This window comes from Melanotaenia boesemani, chromosome 12 (genome assembly GCF_017639745.1).
Source record: "Melanotaenia boesemani isolate fMelBoe1 chromosome 12, fMelBoe1.pri, whole genome shotgun sequence".
Classification (NCBI taxonomy): domain Eukaryota; kingdom Metazoa; phylum Chordata; class Actinopteri; order Atheriniformes; family Melanotaeniidae; genus Melanotaenia; species Melanotaenia boesemani.
The window spans coordinates 35,835,368-35,858,019 of NC_055693.1; positions in this window are offsets into that span (position 1 = coordinate 35,835,368).

The following is a 22,652-nucleotide window of genomic DNA, read 5'->3' on the forward strand; positions in this document are numbered from 1 at the left end:
GATGCAGGATGCAGAACACACACATGATGCAGGATGCAGCACACACACATGATTCATGATGCAGCACACACACATGAAGCAGGATGCAGCACACACTCACGAAGCAGGATGGAGAACACACACATGATGCAGGATGCAGAACACACACATGATGCATGATGCAGCACACACACATGAAGCAGGATGCAGCACACACACATGAAGCAGGATGCAGCACATACACATGATGCAGGTTGCAGCACACACACATGATGCATGATGCAGCACACACACATGATGCAGGATGCAGCACACACTCACGAAGCAGGATGGAGAACACACACATGATACACGATGCAGAACACACACATGATGCAGGATGCAGCACACACACATGATGCAGGATGCAGAACACACACATGATGCAGGATGCAGCACATACACATGATGCATGATGCAGCACACACACATGATGCATGATGCAGCACACACACATGATGCAGGATGCAGAACACACGCATGATGCAGGATACCGCACACACACATGATGCATGATGCAGCACACACACATGATGCAGGATGCAGCACACACACATGATGCAGGATGCAGCACACACACATGATGCATGATGCAGCACACACACATCATGCAGGATGCAGAACACACGCATGATGCAGGATGCAGCACACACACATGATGCATGATGCAGCACACACACATTATGCAGGATGCAGCACACACACATGATGCAGGATGCAGAACACACGCATGATGCAGGATGCAGCACACACACATGATGCAGGATGCAGAACACACGCATGATGCAGGATGCAGCACATACACATGATGCAGGATGCAGCACACACACATAAAGCAGGATGCAGCACACACACATGATGTAGGATGCAGCACACACACGATGCATGATGCAGCACACACACATAAAGCAGGATGCAGCACACACTCAGGAAGCAGGATGCAGCACACACTCATGAAGCAGGTTGCAGCACACACGCATGATGCAGGATGCAGCACACACACATGATGCAGGATGCAGAACACACACATGATGCAGGATGCAGCACACACACATCTGTGTGAAAGCTCTTTCATATTCCAGGGACCGACACTGATTGCGCTTCCGACCAGTTGAAGGAACTCTGGTTTTATTACTTTAGTCCATTTCACACTGAAAACATGAATTTCTTCAGTTTTTTTTACATGTATCAAATAAACATTTACTGGATTTCACGGCAGGTGGGGACTGAAAAGAAAATGATCCAGATTTCATCTTTGTTAGTACCTGCAGGAGCTGTTGGGGATTTTTTTTAAGCTTTTCTCGCTCAGTTGTGTTAAAAATCTTTCCTCTCTGAGACAAGCCGTGGTTTCTGTCCACCTGCATATTTAACAGAGTCTGTTCCAGCTTAATAAAACCATCCTCTGCTCTGGATTCTTGTCTGAAGCAGGTTTCTAGCTGGGCCTTTGTTACTAGATTTTTTTATGTCTTGGCCTCCAAATGTTTTCTATTGATATCAGCTGTTATTTTCCATCAAAAGTTAAAATGTTAAAATAAAGTTTCAACGTCTGATATGTTGTTTATCTTTTACTACGAATAAAAATGACATGATTTTAAGTTTAGCCAGCCATCTGATCGGTTAAGACTCTTTAATTTTGAAGAGAATAAATCTCCTGATCTAAATGTGTTCTGGGAGTTTGAAGAACCAAAATGAGCCCAAACATCACACCAGTTAGTTCTGAATTTCTTTGTTTCCTTAAGATCACTCCTCATAAAAAAAACCCATTTGCTTCTGTAGGGGAATTAAAAGTAGTACTGATCATTGAGCTGCTGACACACAGATAAAAACCTTTACGCACCGTCTTTAAATGCCTTCATGGAAAACTCATCTGCTGAGAGAAAACAGCTCAGTTAAACTGGACAGTTAAAACTGCCAAACATGAACACACACATTGTGTTCAAAGATACAAACATCCCCAAACCCAGAGCCCGCTTGGTTCAGTCCAGTCTGCCAACACCTGGTGGAGCAAGAGGCCTTCAGGTGAGCTCAGTCATCCGAGCGCCATCCTCAACCAGGAAGTAAAGGACACAAAAGTGAGTTATCAAAATGAAAAGGCAAAATAATAAATATTTAAATTAAAGAAACTAAATAAAACAATTTATTAAATATGCGTGTTCTAAATTTAGCTGATACACACCGATCATCAGTCTGTCATCCCAATCCCACACCAATAACCGTCCAGCGTCCCGACAGCAGGAGGACGGTCTGGCTGCCTTGTTGTGCTGAACAGATGGAGGATAAAAGTTTCCCCTGATACTCGATTATTGTTCTTTATTTTGGGTTTCGCTAAGTTACATACTGGACCTGACAGGCGACACCAGGGTAGGGGTAGCATAAGGAGCAGAAAAAGAGACAGAGATGAAAGTCTACCACATCAACTCTACAACCAAAACAGCAAAACCAGCTGCTACCTCTGTAGACTAGCTTAATGTACTTTTTAGGTTAAAGAAATCTGAGTTATTTAAACTTTGTTGGGAGAAATTAGAAATAAAAAGTTCAGTAAAGAAGCAAATGCAATCGTGATAAAAAAGAGAAATGTTAAAACACAGTGAGACATTTAATTTCAGGACAGAGCTGCTGGAAATGGATCGGCCGGAGTGTTTGCTGCAGGCAGGATGGATTTGATTCACTGACTATCCGTCTGCATGGCTTCCCCCTGTGGGGACGGCAGTCTGAGTCACATCGCCATCATGTCCGCCTGTAAGGGCACGCCACCCATCCTTCCCTCCATCCTTCTCTTCGCGTGCAGAGGGACGCCTTCAGAATGGGAACAGAAGGGTGCATTATAACTACTAAGTGCTCATTATGATTCAGCAGCCTCGTTCCGGTCCTCCTGGGGTCCCCTGCTCTGGGTGAAAGCTAGAAATAAACATGAGGGGCGTCTCACTCTGCTCATCATTAGCCCTACGAACTCAAAGTAACCCCAGTCTGCTCTCTGGCCCCCCAAGACCACCACCTGTAATTGAAGGATGAAGTGGATAAATAGTGATGATAGGCATGAGAGGGGGATGAAGAGGAGGAAGAGTGACTAATGGATAATGAGGCTGCCCTCACTGTCCTGCTCACCTGTGAAGCACCTCAGTACTGCTGCAGACTCTGAGCAGCTCAGGCGTTTAGGAATATCGTCATGAGCCATTTCTGCACATGAAAGACTCATCCGAGTCAACACAGACACTTTCTCTGACACACTCCGTCCTCAACCTGTGCTCAGCCGGGCAGAAAAACACCTGCTACTGAAGATTTACTTTTACTTTCATGAGTTTTCTGAGCTGAAGTGAAAGATTTTACAGCAGAAATTCACATAATCAGACAGGAAGTCATGAACATTACACCAAAAGGAGACATGGTCAGGACTTGGATGATACTGGTTGTTTCTTCTTTTGAACCTTAAAAAAAAGAAAGACTATTCTACTTCTGCATATTTGAAAAGAATTAACTTCTTGGATTTTGGCCCAGCAACACATTAATAACTTGAAGCACTCGGATCGCAGACCTCCACCAAGCTACAGGGTCACTCACCTGAGAAAAGCCCCAAAAGGCCCATCCAGATCCAGAAGATCAACATGATCCAGGACAAACAATGTCGGATGTCATCTACCACAATAATTTTTTGTAATTATTGTTTTTTGTTTTGTTTTGTTTTTGTTGAGCATTATCTGATGAGTTAGAAGCTGTAATGTCTAAATGAGCCCTCTCTCCCCATAGAAAAAATCTCAACCTTGGGGGGGCGCTGATGAGCAGGAGGGATGTGGGACGTGTATCTTCTTCTGGATTGTGACTTTTCTGTATATTTTAATTGCACTTCTTGACAGCTGCTTGATTTGTGCAGCATTTTCTGCTTTTTCTGGACACTTAAAGGGGTAGTTCACCCTAAAGGTTTTTTGAGCTGTAAACAACACAGAATTACTTAATTGTGATGAAAACCACATATACTGTTGATAAAATTTGTTTTTTTTAAGTTATTTTAAAAATGGGATTTTGTGGATAAAAATGGGTCATAGCGCCCTCTACAGGGTAAAACTAGGTTATGTAGAGCCATAATGTGGATCCGTACTGGTGTTTCTATACGTCATGAGAAAATGTTAAAAACCCCACAGCCCCTCCCTCCAGATGCAGGTAGGCGGGTCCTCGCTTTTTGCAGGCATAGAAAGCCACACCAACCAACACATATGAAGGGATGTGAGCTCATCAGGTGTAGATTTGCTAGTTTCAGACTTCTATTCTTTCACTGAGTTCTGATTAAATCTTCCTGCAATGGGACGGATTTGTGCTTCTGTGGGTGTAAAAGTAAAACCGGACGTTATTCTTTACCTGCTGATCCTCATCTGGTGACAGACAGCAGCTCAAATCGTAGCAGCAGCAACTTTCAGCAGCTCTTCCTGCAGCTGCCACAACCTGCCGCGAGTCTCCACAGCTTTCCAGAGCTGCTGGAGCTGCTGACAGGTAGCTGACAGGCAGCTAACAGCTAACAGCACACTGATATGTTCAGGACCTGGTTCATGTGGAGCTGAGGAGATTCAGGAGGGAAAGTCTTCCACCTCAAAGACGCTCTGTGGCGTAGCTGCTTTTTGAATCTGGTTTTGCATCTTGCCAGTGCTGCTGTTTGTCAATCATTTCTACCTCTGTATCCCAACCCGCTCACTCTCCGCCCCCTGATCACCCCCCCCCCCCCCCCCCCCCCCCCAACCCTTGCAGTTTTCAGGTGTTTTTCAAATTCAGCAGTGGGTGGGGAGTTACGCAGAAAGTAGCGGGTGGAGCTACACTTTAATGATGGCGTGCTGTAGGAAACTCGATACGGCTAAGCCAGGCTGCAACAAGCCTCAACCATCTCCTGAACCGGAGCCCAGCCTCAGCACCTGATCCAGCCCTGCTACTGAGCATGAAGGAAATGATGGACGAAATGCACACAGATATCACTGACACGTTTGAATCCACCCTCTCAACTGCAGTTAAAAGGGCTCTGGAGCCATTTGTTTACAAGACTGCTTCACATATAGTGAGACTATTAGTGATGCGCGGGCCGCCTCCTAACCTGCGGGTCCCGCGGGTTACCCGCGGGTCGGGTTGGGGCGGGTCAAAGAATTTTCGCTTCACCGCGGGGCGGGTTGGTGTGGTTTACTATTCTGAAATATCTAGTTCTATCTATTAATTTTATTTTTTGTCAAACTGAAAATAAAGACCTTAATCAGTGTCTACATTTTATTACTATAATATGTAAAACAAAATATTTATCAGTTATTAAAAACAGGTCACGTTTTGTAACGTAATGTCCACGTAGGTGCGTAGTAGGCTACGCAGGCTACGTGCAGAAAGCGCCAAGCAGACAAGCAACAAAAGATGGAAGAAGAAGTGTTGAATAGCATTCGTTCGGGAGTTTACGTCCTTGAAAAGAAGAAAGAGGGTCAAATGGCTAAATCACAGGTTTGGGACAGGTTCAACGAGGTAATCAGTGCAGACAACAGCAGCAGCATTGGCTATGTGCTTTATAACACTTAAACGCTTTAAAACACTTTATTTATTTGCCTATTTATGTTTATAGGCTTAATGTTCAAATGAAAATACATTTTGTGTTGCCAGTTTCCAGTGCCAATTTAGGAGACCATATGCACCTTTCTCAGACTAAATAAAAGCATTCGTCAATATCATAACATGTGTTTTAATGGGGCGGGGCGGGTCGGGTCGGGTTAAAAAAATAGAAGCGGAGGTGCGGGGCGGTTTGGTGCGGTCCAATTTTTTTTAAAAAACCCGACCCGCGCATCACTAGAGACTATTGCAGGCCTCAAGTGCTCAGCTTCAAGTTAACATTAATAAGCTAACCAACACTGTCAACTTCCTGTCTAAGAAATGTGAAGACCTGGAGGGATGTTTGAGATGGAACAACATTCGTCTGGTGGGTCTGCCAAAAGGCTTCAAGGGTCCTTGTCCTAAGAAGTTCTCGCCCAGCTCCTACAAGAAATGCTCGGTCTTGATGACAAACCCGTGCTGGACCGGGCCCACCGAACTCTTCATGCTAGGCCCAAGAATGGTGAACCCCCACGCCCACTAGTTGTTTGGGTTAATCTATTCCAGGTCTGAAATCAAATTCTACGCCAGGCAGAGAGGCCGTTCCCCTCTTCTACATGGCCAGATGGATTTTGATTTTCCCGACTTCACTCCTGCCCTCATGTCAGGTTTGGTTTTCTCTACCCGGCAACACTACGCATCGGACTACCCAATCAATCAATCAAAACTTTATTTATAAAGCGCCTTTCGTACAGGATTGTGGCTCAAAGCGCCTTACATTTAAAAACATTCCCGTCCAATCACCCTCACCCCCCCAACCCCCATACAGGCACACACACTCCTTCAGCCTAGAATAATTCAAAGTACATGATGCCAGGTGCAGATGGACAAATGAGGAACCTCATCAGTAGGGGATCCATCTGCACCAAGGGTGGGACAGTATTCTGCCAAGTTTTCTGCAACTGCAGGGACACAGGAGCACGGCGGCCCGGGGAGACCTGGCTGAGACACCAGCCCCCACCGCCAAGAACGTACGTCCCACCCGCACCGATCAGCCACAGCCGGACACCACCCCCAGTACAGACGGACCCCCGTAGAGGAAACACTGGAAGGATCCAGAAACAATAAAAGGCAGTAAAAGAGCATTCAGTGTATAAAACGTCAGAAGTAATAAACCAAAATATTACGAAGCTAATTAATACTTAAATAACTGAAATATCAACTAAAAGCTAAGCTGAAATAGATGGGTCTTCAACCGAGTCTTAAAACATGAATGTTCTCTGCAACCCTGAGGTCTTCCGGCAGACTGTTCCACAGGTGAGGGCCGCGCCACTGGAACGACGCCTCCCCGTGGGTGTGTGTCCTGACCCTAGGAATGACTAAAAGTCTACTGCCGGAGGACCGCAGGGATCGCGAGGGTTCATAGGGTAAAAGCAGATCTGAGAGATAAGAAGGTCCAAGACCATTAAGACATTTAAAAACTAATAAAATGACCTTAAAATCGATCCTGAAGCACACAGGGAGCCAATGCAGTGATCGTAAAATGGGTGTAATATGGGCCCGCCTTCTGGTCTTTGTCAGGACACGTGCTGCTGAATTCTGAAGAAGTTGTAAACCTGAGATGGTTTTTTTGGGGAAGACCAGAAAGCAGGGCATTACAATAGTCAATACGACTTGTGATAAAAGCATGCATAAGCGTCTCTGTGTTGGCCCAGAGAGAATTGGGCGCACTCTGGCAATGTTTTTTAAATGATAAAAACCTATTTTGGTAATATTCTTAATATGGGGAATAAAAGTCAGCTCAGAGTCAAAAATCACGCCCAAGTTTTTTACTTGTGAAGATGGATTAAAAGACAATGATTGTAGTTTAGGTAAAAGTTTCTCTCTCTGGGCCTCAGGACCGATGACTAAAAACTCAGTTTGGCCTGGTTAAGCTGGAGAAAGTTTTCTGCCATCCAGGATTTGATGTCCAAAATACAGTTAAAAAGGAGCATCCATTGGCCTTGAGTCATCAGGAGACACGGAGATGTACAGCTGGGGTGTCATCAGCATAGCTATGAAAGTTGACCCCATGTCTCCTGATGACCCCGCCAAGAGGGAGCATGTATAGATTAAAAAGCACTGGGCCCAAAACCGAACCCTGGGGCACACCACATGTGATCTCCGGACCCTAGAGGAGTAGGTGTCCATGCTTACCATAAATGTCCTGTCTGTGAGGTATGAGGTGAACCACTTGTGAACTGTACCAGAGAGGCCGAGCTGCTTTAATCCAGATAAAAGAATAGTGTGGTCAACGGTATCAAAAGCAGCACTTAGATCCAGGAGAACCAACACTGTTGTCTTCCCTAAGTCATAATTTAATCTAAGATCATTTAAAATCTTAGAAAGGGCCGTCTCTGTGCTGTGGTTCACCCTAAACCCAGACTGAAATTTCTCAAGGACATTCTGTGTGTTTAAAAAATCAGCGAGCTGAATAAAAAACTAGTTTCTCTAAAATTTTACTTAAAAATGGTAAGTTTGGACACTGGTCTAAAGTTATTAAGGTCATTAAAATCCAAACCGCCCTTCTTCAGCAGGGGCCTCACCACAGCTCCTTTAAAGGCAGCAGGGAAGACCCCCGTCTGAAGAGAGCAGTTCATAATGTTTAAAAGCTCGTCTCTAAAGATGCATAAAATGACTTAAAAACGAAGTTGGGATTGGGTCCAAAAGACATGTGGTAGGCCTCACTGAGGAGAAAACCTTATCAAGTGTCACAGCGTTAACCAGGGCAAAACTGTCCAGTGTTTCCTCCGGTAAAGGCAGACACTCAGATGTATTTAAAATAATGTTATTTTGAAAGGATAAAATATCACGTCTTATAGTGTCTACCTTACCCACGAAGTGGTCTGCAAACTCCTCGCATAGAGCATGTGTTGGGTTAAAAATGGATATAATGGAATCTGGATTTAAGATATTATCTATTGTTGAAAAGAGGATTTTGGGGTTGTTTTTATGGTTACTGATTATTTTTGAAAAGTAATTATCTCGTGCATTCCTAAGGGCGTTATTGTATATTTTTGTTGATCTTTGTAAATTTGATAATTTATTGTTATTTTGTTTTTTCTCCATCTCCTCTCAGCCATCCTGCATTTCCTCTTAATTTTCTTCAGTTCCTCATTCCTCCATGGGGCTATAGGTTTAGTATAAATGGATGTAGTTTTTTGTGGGGCAAGAATGTTGAGGGCTGACTGAAGTCTACTGTTAAAATTTTCAACAATAAAATCACAGGAGGCAGTTAAAACAGCAGGAGGACATTTCTCTAACACCTGGAGAAAGTTTGCAGCCACTTCAGGGGTCAGATGACGTTTCCTCACCGTCCTCACCGAGGCACCCCGCTGGATAAAACTGGTGACGTTAAAAAACACACAGTAGTGGTCAGAAACAGCCAAGTCAACAACGGAGGACACACCAGCAGACAGGCCATACGTGATGACGAGGTCTAGGGCGTGCCCCCCGTTGTGACTCGGCTGCCCCACGTGTTGAATAAAACCCATGTAACTAAGAACACTTAAAAACTCAGCTGCCACAGGATCTGAGGGGTTGTCTATGTGTAAGTTAAAATCACCAGTTAAAACAATCATACTATAAGAATTATAGATAATAGATAAAAAATCAGAAAATTCTCTAATAAAAGCTGAGCATTTCTTGGGTGGTCTATAAATGGTTATAATCAGGATGGGAGGACTGCTAAGAATGATTGCATGGTATTCAAAAGTGTCATAGTGATTAAATAAAACAGGTTTGGTGGCAAGAGCTTTGATGTTATTGATGCAGTGCCACCTCCCCTTTTACCATGTCTTGTTGAAAAAGCAAAGTTAAAATTAGGCGGTGAGGCCTCAGCAAGGACAGCAGTCCGCATCTGCACCCAGCCAAGTTTCAGTTAAAACATACAGTCAAGCTTGAAGTCTAAAACTAAATCATTGATAATAAAAGACTTATTTACTAAAGATCTTACGTTTAAAAGAGCCATGCTCAGAGATGTAGGGCAAGCTTTATTTCTGAGTTTGTTTACAGTGATGTTGACTGGTTTAAGAGTGCGGTTTGTTCTTTTCGTCTGTCTGTATGTATTTCTATTCGTGGATATGACTGGGATAGATGAAAGAATGTAACAATTGTCTGTTTTGTCCGGATCTAATGATGGCGGTTGTTGATTGGATGGTGGATCAAGCTGTAGGGATCGGATGGGGGGGCTAGTGAGCACGGGGTAATCGGATACTGGTTGTGGTTGTACAGAGGAAGAAATGAACGTGGGGACGTCAGATGTAAACAGTCAGTGTGCATCTGATTGCAATGTGTACTGTAAATTGAATGCTAGAATACGGGAACCTAATCTATTCGGATGCAGACCGTCCGATGTGTAATAAGTGGAACGGTTCCAGAACACGTTAAAATTGTCGATAAAATCAATGTTCAAAGCTTTGCAAGTATGCTGGAGCCAAGTGTTCAGTCCGAGTAGTCTGCTAAAACGCTCTGCGCCGCGATTCAGAGTGGGAAGCGGGCCGCTAATAAAAACAGACTTGCCGCTGCTTTTTAAAATGTTAAAAAGATCCCTAAAATTGTTCTTAGTTGACTCCGATTGACGGTGGGTGGTGTCGTTGGTCCCGACGTGCACAACCACCCGCTTCACTGAGTCTGGAAGAGACTGCAGCAGACCGGGGAGCTCACTCATGATTACCGGTACGGTGGCACCCGGCATGCATTTTGTGGTCGCATTAAAGAAACGGACATGTCTTACCACAGAGTCCCCGATTATGAGGGTCGTAGGGGTAAAGAGAGGAGGTGTGCATGAACGCCGGGCCGTCCGGTGGTGAAGGGGATCCAAGGAGGAGGACGCCACCCCTTCGCCCGCGGCAGAGGAGAAGGATTGCGGGGTATTTGGTGGCTGAACACCCAGTGGTGGAAACTCTCGCTCATTCAGGATGAAGCCAGCAGCAACGGCACCAGACCGGGACGACCCGGAGTCCTGCGCAACCCGTGGACCTCAACAGTATAGTTTGCTGAACGTCGGCGAACTGCCTCTTTGAGGAGTCTCCGCCGCGACGCTGAGGTCGAAGGCACCTGCCCCGACCCTCGACCGCCAAAGCCTCCGGTCAGCCTGCCCTGTACATCTCCAGACGACAGCCCAGTCGAGTGGCGGCTCACCGCCTCCACGTCAGGTGCCGCGGCCAGCCCGGTCACCGATCCATCCGCGGGGGAAGCCAGCTCATCTCCCCTCGCAGCTAGCTCGAAGAGACCTGGGCCGGCTGTAGGATGATCAGATGGATGCGCCAGGGCTTCAAAGCGGTTATGGAGGCTTAATGGAGGCTGAAGATCTTTGGAGTCATTGCGGGTCTTTTTCCCACCACGACGGACTACGACCTCGGACCACTGGTGCTTCGGTGTGGAAGAGGATGTTTGTACCGTGTCGGGATCCCAAACTGCTGTATCCTGGAGGGCCAAGGTAAGTGACATGATCTGTTGTGACTGTTCGTGGGCAACATTTTTGAAGCGGGTGAGAAGGTCATCTTTGTTTTTTAGTTCAGTTGATAGCCGGCGGATATCTGCGGTGAGGTGGTGGATTTTCTTGTTGGCTCTCTGTAGTTCAATGGAGATATTGAGGGGCAGGTTTGAATCCATCTTGTTTGGCACATGTAGCTTAGCATGTAGCTCACTCACGCCTCACGCCTCACGCCAAACCCACAGATTTGAAGACAGCACTGGCACTGGACTTCGTTGGGAAAAACATTAAAAAAGGGGTCAGACCTGATTCTGTTTAGCGGACCTGCCAACAGGCTGATTGAATGTGGTAGGTCAGGAAAACTACAGTTCCTAGTCACCCATGATTCCTCGTTTTGGGATGTTCATCCTCTCATCCAATCACAACTTAAAGGTGACTTTATTCCATTTTAATTTTATTGTTGTTGTTGCTTTGTTTGGTAGCTGCGGTCTTCAGGACGGCTCACGGCGTCTACTTGAATTTGCCTTTGGAAACAATCTACCTACACCTTTGCTGGTGTGCTGCAGTCAAATGTGCCCTTCTGTGAATTGTTTAAATGTTTTTGTCACAATCCAAAGCCAATTAGATGTAAGTTGTTAAGTACTAAACTCTAAAAAATTATTCAGAGGCCTATTAAATATCACTCCAAATCCAAGACCATGGTCCTCAGCTGGAAAAGGGTGGAGTGCTCTCTTCGGGTCTGCAATAGGGTCCTGCCCCAAGTGGAGGAGTTCATGTATCTCGGGGTCTTGATCACGAGTGAGGAAAGGATGGAGCGGGAGAACGACAGGCGACTCTGCATCGGTCTGTTGTGGTGAAGAAGGAGCTGAGCCAAAAGGCAAAGCTCTCGATTTACCGGTCGATCTACGTTCCTACCCTCACCTATGGTCATGAGCTGTGGGTAATGACCGAAAGAACGAGATCACGAATACAAGCGGCCAAAATGAGTTTTCTCTGCAGGGTGGCCAGGCTCTCCCTTAGAGATAGGGTGAGAAGCTCAGAGATCCAGGAGGGGCTCAGAGTAGAGCCACTGCTCCTCCACATCGAGAGGAGCCAGATGAGGTGATCTGGTCAGGATTCCGCCTGGACGCCTCCCTGGTGAAGTGTTCCGGGCACGTCCCACCGGAAAGAGGCCCCGAGGAAGACCCAGGACACGCTGGATGGATTACATCCCTCAGCTGGCATGGAAACGCCTCGGGATCCCCCCGGATGAGCTGGCGAATGTGGCTGGAGAGAGGGAAATCTGGGTTTCCCTGCATAGGCAGCTGCCCCCGCAACTCCGGATAAGCGGCAGACAATGGATGGATGGATGGATGGATGGATGGATGGATACAGTATGATCTGGCTGTGTTCTGAACTTCTGCGATCTCAGTAAACGGCTGTGTCTTCTCATTGATCTGAGTGTCTGTCGTTCATTTTCCTAACACATTTATTTTGGTTCATTCAGTTTATTTCAACTTAAATAATTACTTACTTCAACTTACATTATGATATTTACTCCATCCATCCAATCCTACCAGGTAAAGAGGTGAGTGTAATCACTTTGGTTTTGGTTTGCTTCTGGACTACGAAACATAGTTTATTTAAGAGAGTTATCAGATACACAGACAGTTTCAGAAATGTATTGTTGTCATTTGCCTTAAAGCATCAAATGATGATGGCATATTATCCACAAGAAAATGCCTTCATACTTTCAGTATGTGTGACTGAAGTATCATCTCTTTCATTGGAACTACTTGGAAACACAGCAGTCTTTCAAGGGAGCGTGTCCAGCATAGGCCTCTGTGAATCTGACCAATGTCCTGATGCATCGTGGAACTAAATATGCTATAGGAATGGTTTTGCTGTATGGTTCAACTTGTGGTTTGCCCGATTTTGTAAAGATTTGTTGTTGTAGAGAGCGATTTTCTTTTCATTGTCAAGTTACTCAATAGCCCTCTGGGAGAATGACCTTGATAGATCACAGTGAACTTGGTGACACCCCTTAACAGCATATTTTGAGGTTGTCAAGAAAATGGTGTCACTGAAACGTCATGTTTTTGCCAATGCTAGAAGACTCAAACTTCTAAATGTCACCTGCCTTTATGCTGTTATTATTATTATTATTGTTGTTGTTGTTGTTGTTGTTGTTGTTGTTTGTTTGTTTGTAAGTTTAGATGGACGCATTGCTTTGAGAGGTTTTATAGAACACCGGAGTGAGAAGCTGCTACTCTCGTCAGGAATACCCAGCTCTGTGGAGGAGTTGCATGACACTGTGAGGAAGACATTTGGACTCATTATTTGGACTTCTTGCCAGTGAAGTTTTTTTTGCTGAGCAATACTCTTATCAAGTCGGAAATTATGGAAAAATTAGCTGACTACATGTGCAGCTACACATACCCAGCGGGCCTTCAGTTCTAGAACATGGTAGAGATGATGCAGAACAACATTACATGCTACATTTACTGACCCGTGAACATCTTATGTTTACCCAAGAAAAGGTCAGTTAACAGTAAATATTTGTAGTATCGGCTCGTTCTGTTGATACAATACAGTAAAAACTGGCAGATTTCAGGCATAGCCACAAATGGTGATTGATCATGATGAATTTGAAATCCATCCACATACTTCTGCTGTCAGATGTCTCCATCCCATACATACAGAACCCATATCCACAACTTCACAACCAAACTTTCTTGCAACACTCAATATGGCTCTTTTAAACATCAGATCACTGTCAAATCTTTTATTATCAATGATCTGATTTTTGATAATAATATTGACTGTCTTTTTTAACTGAAACTTGACTCGGCACTGATCAGTTGCACTCACTGAGGTATCTCCCCCAAATTTTAATTTTTTATTTTCTATGAGGGGAGGTAAAAAAGACGGTGGAACAGCTTTAATTGCTTTAATTAACAGTCATTATCAGCGCAAATAATTTAATTGAAAAACTATTCTTCATTTGAGCATTACTTATTTTAAACAATCCACCTGTTTTATCCAGTACAATTTATAGACCACCAAACCCACATTCCTGTTTTATTACAGAGTTTTAGAGTTTTTATCAACCAAACAGATAACATACAACAAAATTTTAAGAACTGGTGATTTTAACCTTCACACTGACAACAGTAGTGATCCCTATGCCAACAAGTCTTTAAACATTTTTAAATAGTATGGGTTTTAAACAGCATGTAACAGCCTACTCACAACAGAGGACAAACCCTGGACCTGGTCATAATCTATGGCCTTTCCGCTGGTGTGTCCTCTGTTGTTGACCTGGCTGTGTCAGACCACTACTGTGTGTTTTTTTTTTTTTTTTTTAACTTGTCCTGTCCAGCATCATAGCAAGCAAAATGATAATCTGGTTTCTGTATCGTGCTGAACAAATTTGCTCTGCCAAGGGGAGGCCTATGGGTAAGGCTCCTGTTGATAATGCAATTAATTTATTAATTTATTTACTTTGAATCATGGAATCTATGTAATCTTGCTGGACCTGACCGGAGGGGACAGAAAAAGATGGAAAATAGCAAAAAGAGCAAAAGGGAAAGAAGAAAGGAGAAAAAAAGATCACAGACAGAAGGAAACGACCCTTCAGTCCACACCATCACCAGACAACAAACTGTTACACCTGTACATGAACACACCAGAAAATTTCCTACAACTTTTACAAAAACAGAAACACACACACAGAAAAACAGAGCTGCTAGTCATTAAGAGTTTTTAAATAATACCCAAATCAAAAAGACATAACAGCGACCAGATACTAACTCACAGAAAAATAAAAAAATAAAAAAAAATAATTATCGCTTAGTATTAAACCCCACTGGACAACTCAGTGACTGTGTCAGCATGCAGAGCATGAGAAACAAGGAGTGATCAGTGATGAAAAGTGGTGAGTGAGATCATGCAAATGCGACCACGCCTCCACGGAGGCCAGAGGCAGTCCTGGGCAAGATGCCCGGGCCCTCAGCAGCAGACCCGGAGCACCAACCCAAGCCACCCCACCACGAAGACGACTCCAGCCCCACCCAAAGGGCGGCAGAGGAGAGCCCCAGCAAGGGCCCCCCACGGTCCCGGGGCACAGGTCCCAGTGGGCCAAGCTCAGCAGCCGCCGGCCCCGCCAGGGACCGGCCCACCCAGGGCAGCCCAAGCGAAGGACCCAGGGACCCAGGAGCCCAGAGGCGGCCGCCCCAGCCCCCAAAGGCAGAGGGCCCGCAACATGCCTAGGAGGACCAGGCCCCCCCAGACAGCCACCCGGCGTAGGCCAGCACACACCCCCATGTCCCACCACACAACCAGGGTGCTATCGGCCCCCTCCTCCCACTCCCCACCTACTCCAATCTGCACCCCATATAACCCCACACTCACACCCTCCCCTGCGCCGCACCCACAAGCACTCACCACCACACAGTCACGCCACACACAACCCACCCACCATGCCCCGAGGGGGACACCCCAGGCGGACCAGAGGAACAGGGGTGTGAGAGGTCCCCAAAACCCTCTCCCTCCCCGCTCCTGGCTGTTTATGTAGTGTGTGTTGTGTGCAATTAAAATTGAGGGGCAGTGACCGCAATGAGTCGGGAGCCGGGCCCCCTAAGTGGCCCCGCCTGACATGCACCACATGTCATGCCCCCCAGGTATTGTTTGTGTGTTGTGTTTCTTGTGTTTTGATGTCTCTGTGCAAGTAAAACTGAGAGGCGAGTCGCCACGGGGTGCATCCAAGGAGACCACTGAATGGGCTCCTCTGTTCCACCCCGCATGGCTCCACGCCTCCCAACTCCCTACGTGTATGTGTGTGTGTGTGTGTGTGAGACAGAGATAGCGGGAAGTAAGAGGGGTCCGGGGATGTACGTCCAGAGGGAAGCAAACTTCTCTCTGAATGATGAGCCTCTAGTGGCATTAGGCACCCCCGCTCCCCAGGAGGCCCCCCAGGGCAAGACAGGCCAGGAGAGGCCGCCCCCCACGACTGGGCCATTCAGGGACAACAGCCAGTGAGTCGTCACCAACCCCAGAAAGTACCCACACCCCTAACGGGGAATGAGAGGATGGGGACAGTGGCAGACCCACGGCCCACCACCCCCAGGCCCACCCAGGCCCCCCCCACAAGTGCACTTAACCCGCCCCAACCACACACAGAAACACATGCACACACCTATTTCCTTGCACACTCCCGCTCATCCTAACTCATATATGCCCTCTCAGCCCCACTCACACAATATAAACACTCACACAGCATCCAACCCACCCACTCTCACTCCCCAGACACACCCCCACTCATCCTAACACATGCATACGCACGCACACAAAAATACCCCCACATCCACACAAACATCATTCAAAGTATAGGCACACACACAACATACAAGCATCCCTGTCTCACACCCCAGCACCTCCCCCTATAAACCCCTGAATCCCACTCAGCCCTCCTTCAAACCCCTACACCCCCCCTGCCCCCGGGTCATACCCTGGGTCCCAGGGCGTCAACCAGACACCAGGGCATGCACCAACCCACACCACGGCAGCACATCCGGGCAGGAACAGACCCCCAGCACATACGGACCCCACCACCCCGGAGGGAGTGGGGACCACCCCCAGGCACCAGAGCCCAGAACCCCCACCCAGCCTGCCCCGGAATATCCCGGCCGCCCGGCCCAGGACCGACGCCCACCAACCCAGGCGCCACCAGTGGCCTCACCCCCCGCCATGAGGCGACTCCAACCGCTGGCCACCACAGCCAGAGCCACCCCCATCGCAGAGCAGCCCGGTCCTGCACCACGGGCAATCACAAAGAACCTGCAACCACCAGTCACTCCCGGCCATTTCCCAAACCCCCATAGCAACAAGGTCACAGTCCTCCACCTACACTAAGTGATGGAACTAAGCACAGGGGACCAGAGGGAATGAGATTCAGCTAAATAGTTCTTTGAGGAGGCAGACATTGTCTCACTACTGATGTGGTCAACTAAGAAATTCCTAAACTGCTGAATACACAGATTATTTTTGTTTTTCCAGTTCACAAGGATAGTTTTCTTTGCGATGCATAATGCTGTGCGTATCATGTGTGCAGAGTTAATTGCCATATTAATGTCGCCCAAGTCACCTAGTAGACATAGTGCGGGGATCGTAGGAATATTACATTTAAACCATGTTGACATGTCCACACATACCTGAAGCCAGAACCTGCAGACAGGTGTGCAGGACCACAAGGCATGGAGATAGTTGTCAGGTGTGTTTTCATTGCAGTGTGTGCAGATGTTTGATTGTGACAGACCCATCCTGAACATCCTTTGTCCTGCATAATGAGTTCTATGCAGAATTTTGAATTGTATTAGTTGCATATCGTCGCTCTTGGGCGCAAACCTCCTATCTCCAAAACCATTATTTTTCAAGAAATGAATAAAACTGTATCGTTTTGTAATAATTGGACATAATGTCATCAAACTTGGTATTGTATTTTATATAATAGTCATATATTTGTTGGTCATTACTTTATTAATATTTTACTCAAATCAAGCTAACGTGGAGTTAGAAGGTTTCTGACCGATGTAAAATGGATATAGGAGGTTTTGGCAGTCACTGATGACGACGGTCGCATCAGCTGCAGAAGCTCACCGCATCATGTTATCAGCAACTTACAGGTTGCAGTTTATTGTTAATGATTTCTGTGCTGTTATCCTTTTGCTTATTACATTTGGCCTTAATCTATTATAAAAAATAACTGCTATTATCAGGTAAATAATGGCCCAAACTGCACGTCAACCTACCGTTTTACACCACCAGTTCTCCAATTCTGCATCTCACGGCTCAAAATAAATCATTATCATTTACAGCGTTTACGGCTGTTTAAATTAAATTAATTAATAAATTAATTAATTAATTAAAAATTTGATGTTTTTATAAAGTTATTCATTTTGTTAAACATTGTAATGTTTCAGCAGCAGTGTTTGCAAACTGTTTGCAACATAATTTGACAGTTGAGTGACGCAATTGCCAACATTTCTCAATATTGCCATCTACTGGTGAGTGAACATTGTAATGAACATTTATTGGACACATATAAACAATGAAAGACAATGACACAACAACACATTTCAAAATTACACATTTTATAAACACTGAACAGGTTCTTTGCATAAAACACAATCTGACAAACTCACATGCCTTTTCAAAACACTAGAATTCCAACAAAACTGCACCAACAATATGAACAGTCACTCTGAATGATTGTGAAAATAACAGTGGTAAAGGTTTATATAAAAGATTAATACATTCTGAACAATATTTAAACAGATTCACATTGTAAATTGTGAGATAAAAATGTTTGTTTTTCTTGAAACAGTAACAGAACAAATCCACAACAAACTCAAGGTAAAAAGAAAAAAAAAAAAAAAATCCTAATTCATGGGAAACGTGTGTGTGTGTGTGTGCTTGTAGCATCCTAGTGGGCCAGGTTGTCATAAAAGCTGTGGAAGTCTTTAGGAATGACCTCCTTTAGTTCTTGGAGGTGTTGATACTTCATCTCCTTGATCTTCAGGCGGTCAGTGTAGAGTGGTGTGATGGCAGGTGTGTGTGAGGAAGCGCGTCTGAGCTGGTGATTTAGCAACGGTCTCCAGTCATCGAAGTGCTTGACTTTGAAGTCCATGGTCCCATTGATGTTGTATCTAAAAAAAAAAAAAAAAAGACAATGCCTCATTATTTATCCTGCCTCTGAAGCTGCACTTTATTGAATGTAATCTTACCATTAAGCTATTGATGCTCTTTTATGTTGCTTCTATTGTGATTTACTTCTTAATATGTCTTCTTGTGATTTCAATGTATTTAATGTAAATGTGTTTTTATGGTAAAATAATTTTTTTAGATTGATACTGTAGTTACCTGATGGCTCTGACATCGTGGACAGTGGGGTCACCGGGTTTGATCCCTGGGCAGATAGACCTGCAGAGCCTCAGATTAGTGAAGTCTTGGAAGAAGGTATGGTCCAAATATTTGACTTCATATGGTTTGGGCTTGGACCGGGCACTCCTCATCTGGGCAACATATTCAGCTGGGACATAGATTTCTTTGTTTCTCAGATGCCCCTCGGTGACGCTGTGCACTGAGTCACACTCCATCTGTGTGTGTCCCTTCTCCAGGAACTTCTGGGTTACCACCTTCTTTGTCTCCATGCAGAAGTTAAGCAGAGCACTACTGAGCACTGCAATGCAGTTTTGTGCTCAGAAAGGAAGTTGATGACACAGGATGCAAACTCACTGGCAGACAGAGCTCCCTCACCATCATGCCAGACATAGCAAGTGCCGTTGCATGTAGACATATCATAAATAGTAAAGTTGTGGATGCCTAGTTTTGTTTTATAGTAAAGAGCTGATGCTTTCAAACTGGGGCATAGGAGGAGGCCTTGCAGATCCATGCAGACAACTTTGGTTTTGTCATTTGCATTATTTTTGTCTGTGCTTTTTCTGAACGGGACTCTTCCTTTTTGAGTAAATGGTCCTGCCATTCATCTTCTGCTAAGGTACCAGCCTTGAAGGAGCAGCAAGTGTTACACTGGTCCTTCTTTGGATGGTAAAGACTCAGGTTCTGCTGCTTAAATTCTTCTGCAAACACCTGCCTTGATAATGGTCTCAGCATCTTCTCCTCAGCAGCATGACAATACTCTTTATGCAGGTCAGCGATGGACTGAAAGACAGGCTCCAGGTACTGTTTTGATGTCGATGACCTGCAATATTGGGAGGGCACCTTAGGGAGATCCTTCAGAAAACTCCTGATAAACTCATAAGCCTCTCTGCGCCGCGATGCTTTGTTCCTCTCTGTTGTGTAGCTCTTTGCTGTGTCCGTGTCTTGCACCCAGTTTTGAACAGACCATGTCCCTATTCCAAGAGTTGCCAAAAACATACTTCTGCACACTCTTAATGTCTGTCCTTTAACATGTAAAAAGAAAACAAAGGTAGATGACCTTCTTGAATTTCCAGACCCTCTTCTCCTTTGTACTGGGATGACATGTACCAGACCACTCACATACATTCTTTTCTCTTCCCAGTTCATGTTCTCCCAAAATCTCTTAAAAATCTTCTCCCGGTCTGCCTCGTCAACTTTACTGCAGTGATGCTTGGTAGACCTGACACATGCAGCAGATGTGCATCTTGGGCCCATGCTCCGGGGCTGCTTGGCAGCGTTTCCTTTCTTGTTTCTCCCGACATACGACTGTCCCATTATTCTTCTTCCTTTTTGCTCATTTTTCCTCCAGTTATCGCTCCCCTTGCGTTTTCGTCCTCCAACTGCGTCATGCTCAGTTTCATCGGAACCTAAAAAATACAACAACAAAAATGAGAGTTTGTGTGTGTGATTCACTCTGACTTCTACTGTGAAATGTGCAAATCTATCCATTCTACACATTAACTTTTAAACATAATACTTTACAATTCAAACTGACATTATTCACTCCAATTAACTTGCATCCTCACCATCTTTGCTCTCCTGTGCCGTCTCCTCATCCTCTCTCTGTGAGTTGCCATCACCTCTCCGTGGTTCTTTCTGTATGTCACTCTCTCCATCTGTGCTGTCACTGTTGTTCTCTTAATACAACAAAAAAGTGTGTGATCTACTGTGACTGCTGGTGTGAAATGTGCAAATTTATCCACATTATACACTTCTACATAACTCATGTCATACTCATGTCTGTCTCCTCCTCATCCTCTCCCTCTGAGCTGCTACCACCTCTACCTGGTTCTTGATTTTTGTCACTCTCTCCATCTGTGCTGACACTGTCTATCACTGGCCTTAACCTTTGAACTTCCTCAAAGGGCACCTTCACCATCTCACACAGTTCCCTCAGGGACACAGACATCATTACTGACACACACACACGCGCACACACAGACACACACACAAAGTATAACTGAATATCCCTGAGATTTAAAATTCTGTAAACTCATAGGTTCTCAGAAAATCTTGTTTTACCATGGAAAAAGTACACCTTGTTTTCTTCCCCATTCTAACAATAGATGAAGTTGCTAACTAGTTAGCTAGTTAAACACTTCTCACAACAATGTTAAAATTGATCAATCAGGTACACTGAAACCGCCTAAGGCTTATATAAAAAAAACACTTTGATTTATTTACCTCAATGAAATCCAGAAAAAAATCCTTGTCTTCTTCCTTTTTGTCCTGTTAGTTCCTCTTTTTTGAATATCGTCAAGAAAATGGTGGAGGGGTTGGGCTGGAGATTGGAGGTTTGACCGACATTTTCAGAATCCAATTACGTTAGGAGGTTTAGTCACATGAGAATTTAAACACTTTTCTTTGGTTAAATATTTGTAAAACTACAGACAGACATAAAGGGTGACCAATAGTACTGATTTATGAAAGAAAAAGAAAATCACGAATTTTGGACATAGGAGGTTTTTACCCGACAGCGACGATATTTGAATTTTTATTCATTTTAAAGGTGTTTAAACCTATTTGTGACCATTTATCTTTATTAAAGTTACTGGATAAGTCACCCTCCCATTTTGAAGTTGGAAGACAGATTGAGTCTTCTAGTCTAGTCTATATGTTTTTGATAATAGCTTTGGGGCATTGAGATTCATGAATTCTGCCACCCTAATAAGTAGCTGTAAGTTTAATTGATTAATGGTATATATTTTTACATATAATAGATTTAAGCTGGTGATATTCTAAAAATGTTTTGCTACTGATTCCATATTGTGAAGTGAGAATATTAAATGACAAGAAGTTTCCATTTTCTATTATATGTTCTAACTGTTTTATTCCTTCATTTTTCCATTGAGTAAAATTAATCAGCTTTTTGTTTTGCAGGATGTCAGGGTTGTTCCAGAGGGGTGTAAACTTACATGGAAAAAGTGAGGATTTGGTTATTTTTAGAAAATCCCACCAAGCCACTAAGGAGGAACTGATATTGATGCTTTTAAAACACTGATGTGTTTTGATGGTTGAGCTGATGAATGGCAGGTCAGAGATAAACAGATCCTCACACAATGCTTGCTCTACATCTAACCATGATTCATCCAGACTGCTAGGTTTAAGCCATTTGGAGATATATTGCAGTTTGTTAGCTAAGAAAACATGATTACAGTTGGGTAGCTCCAATCCGCCTCTATCTTTAGTCTGTTGTAAAGTTTTTAGACTGATACGTGATGGCTTATTTTTCCATAAAAATTTAGATATATGTGAGTCCAGTGACTTAAACCAGCTGGAGGATGGTTTAGTGGGTATCATTGAAAACAGGTAGTTGACTTTAGATAGAACCATCATTTTAACTGTGGCAACCCTCCCCATGAGTGATATGAGTAAGCGCCTCCACCGTGAGAGATCATCCTCTATTACTTTAAGTAGCTGGACATAATTTAGCTTTGTTAGTTCTGATAACCTGGGGGAAATGTTTATGCCTAGATATCTAATGTTTCCAGACTGTATTGTAGTATTGGGTGTGTTTTTTAGGTCAAGGTTGATGGGCATAACTATAGTCTTAGACCAGTTAATAGAGTAGTCAGATATTGATGAGAATGTGTTAATAAGTGTGATTGTCTGGGGGAGAGATGTCGGTGAGTTCTGGAGGAAAAGTAATACATCATCA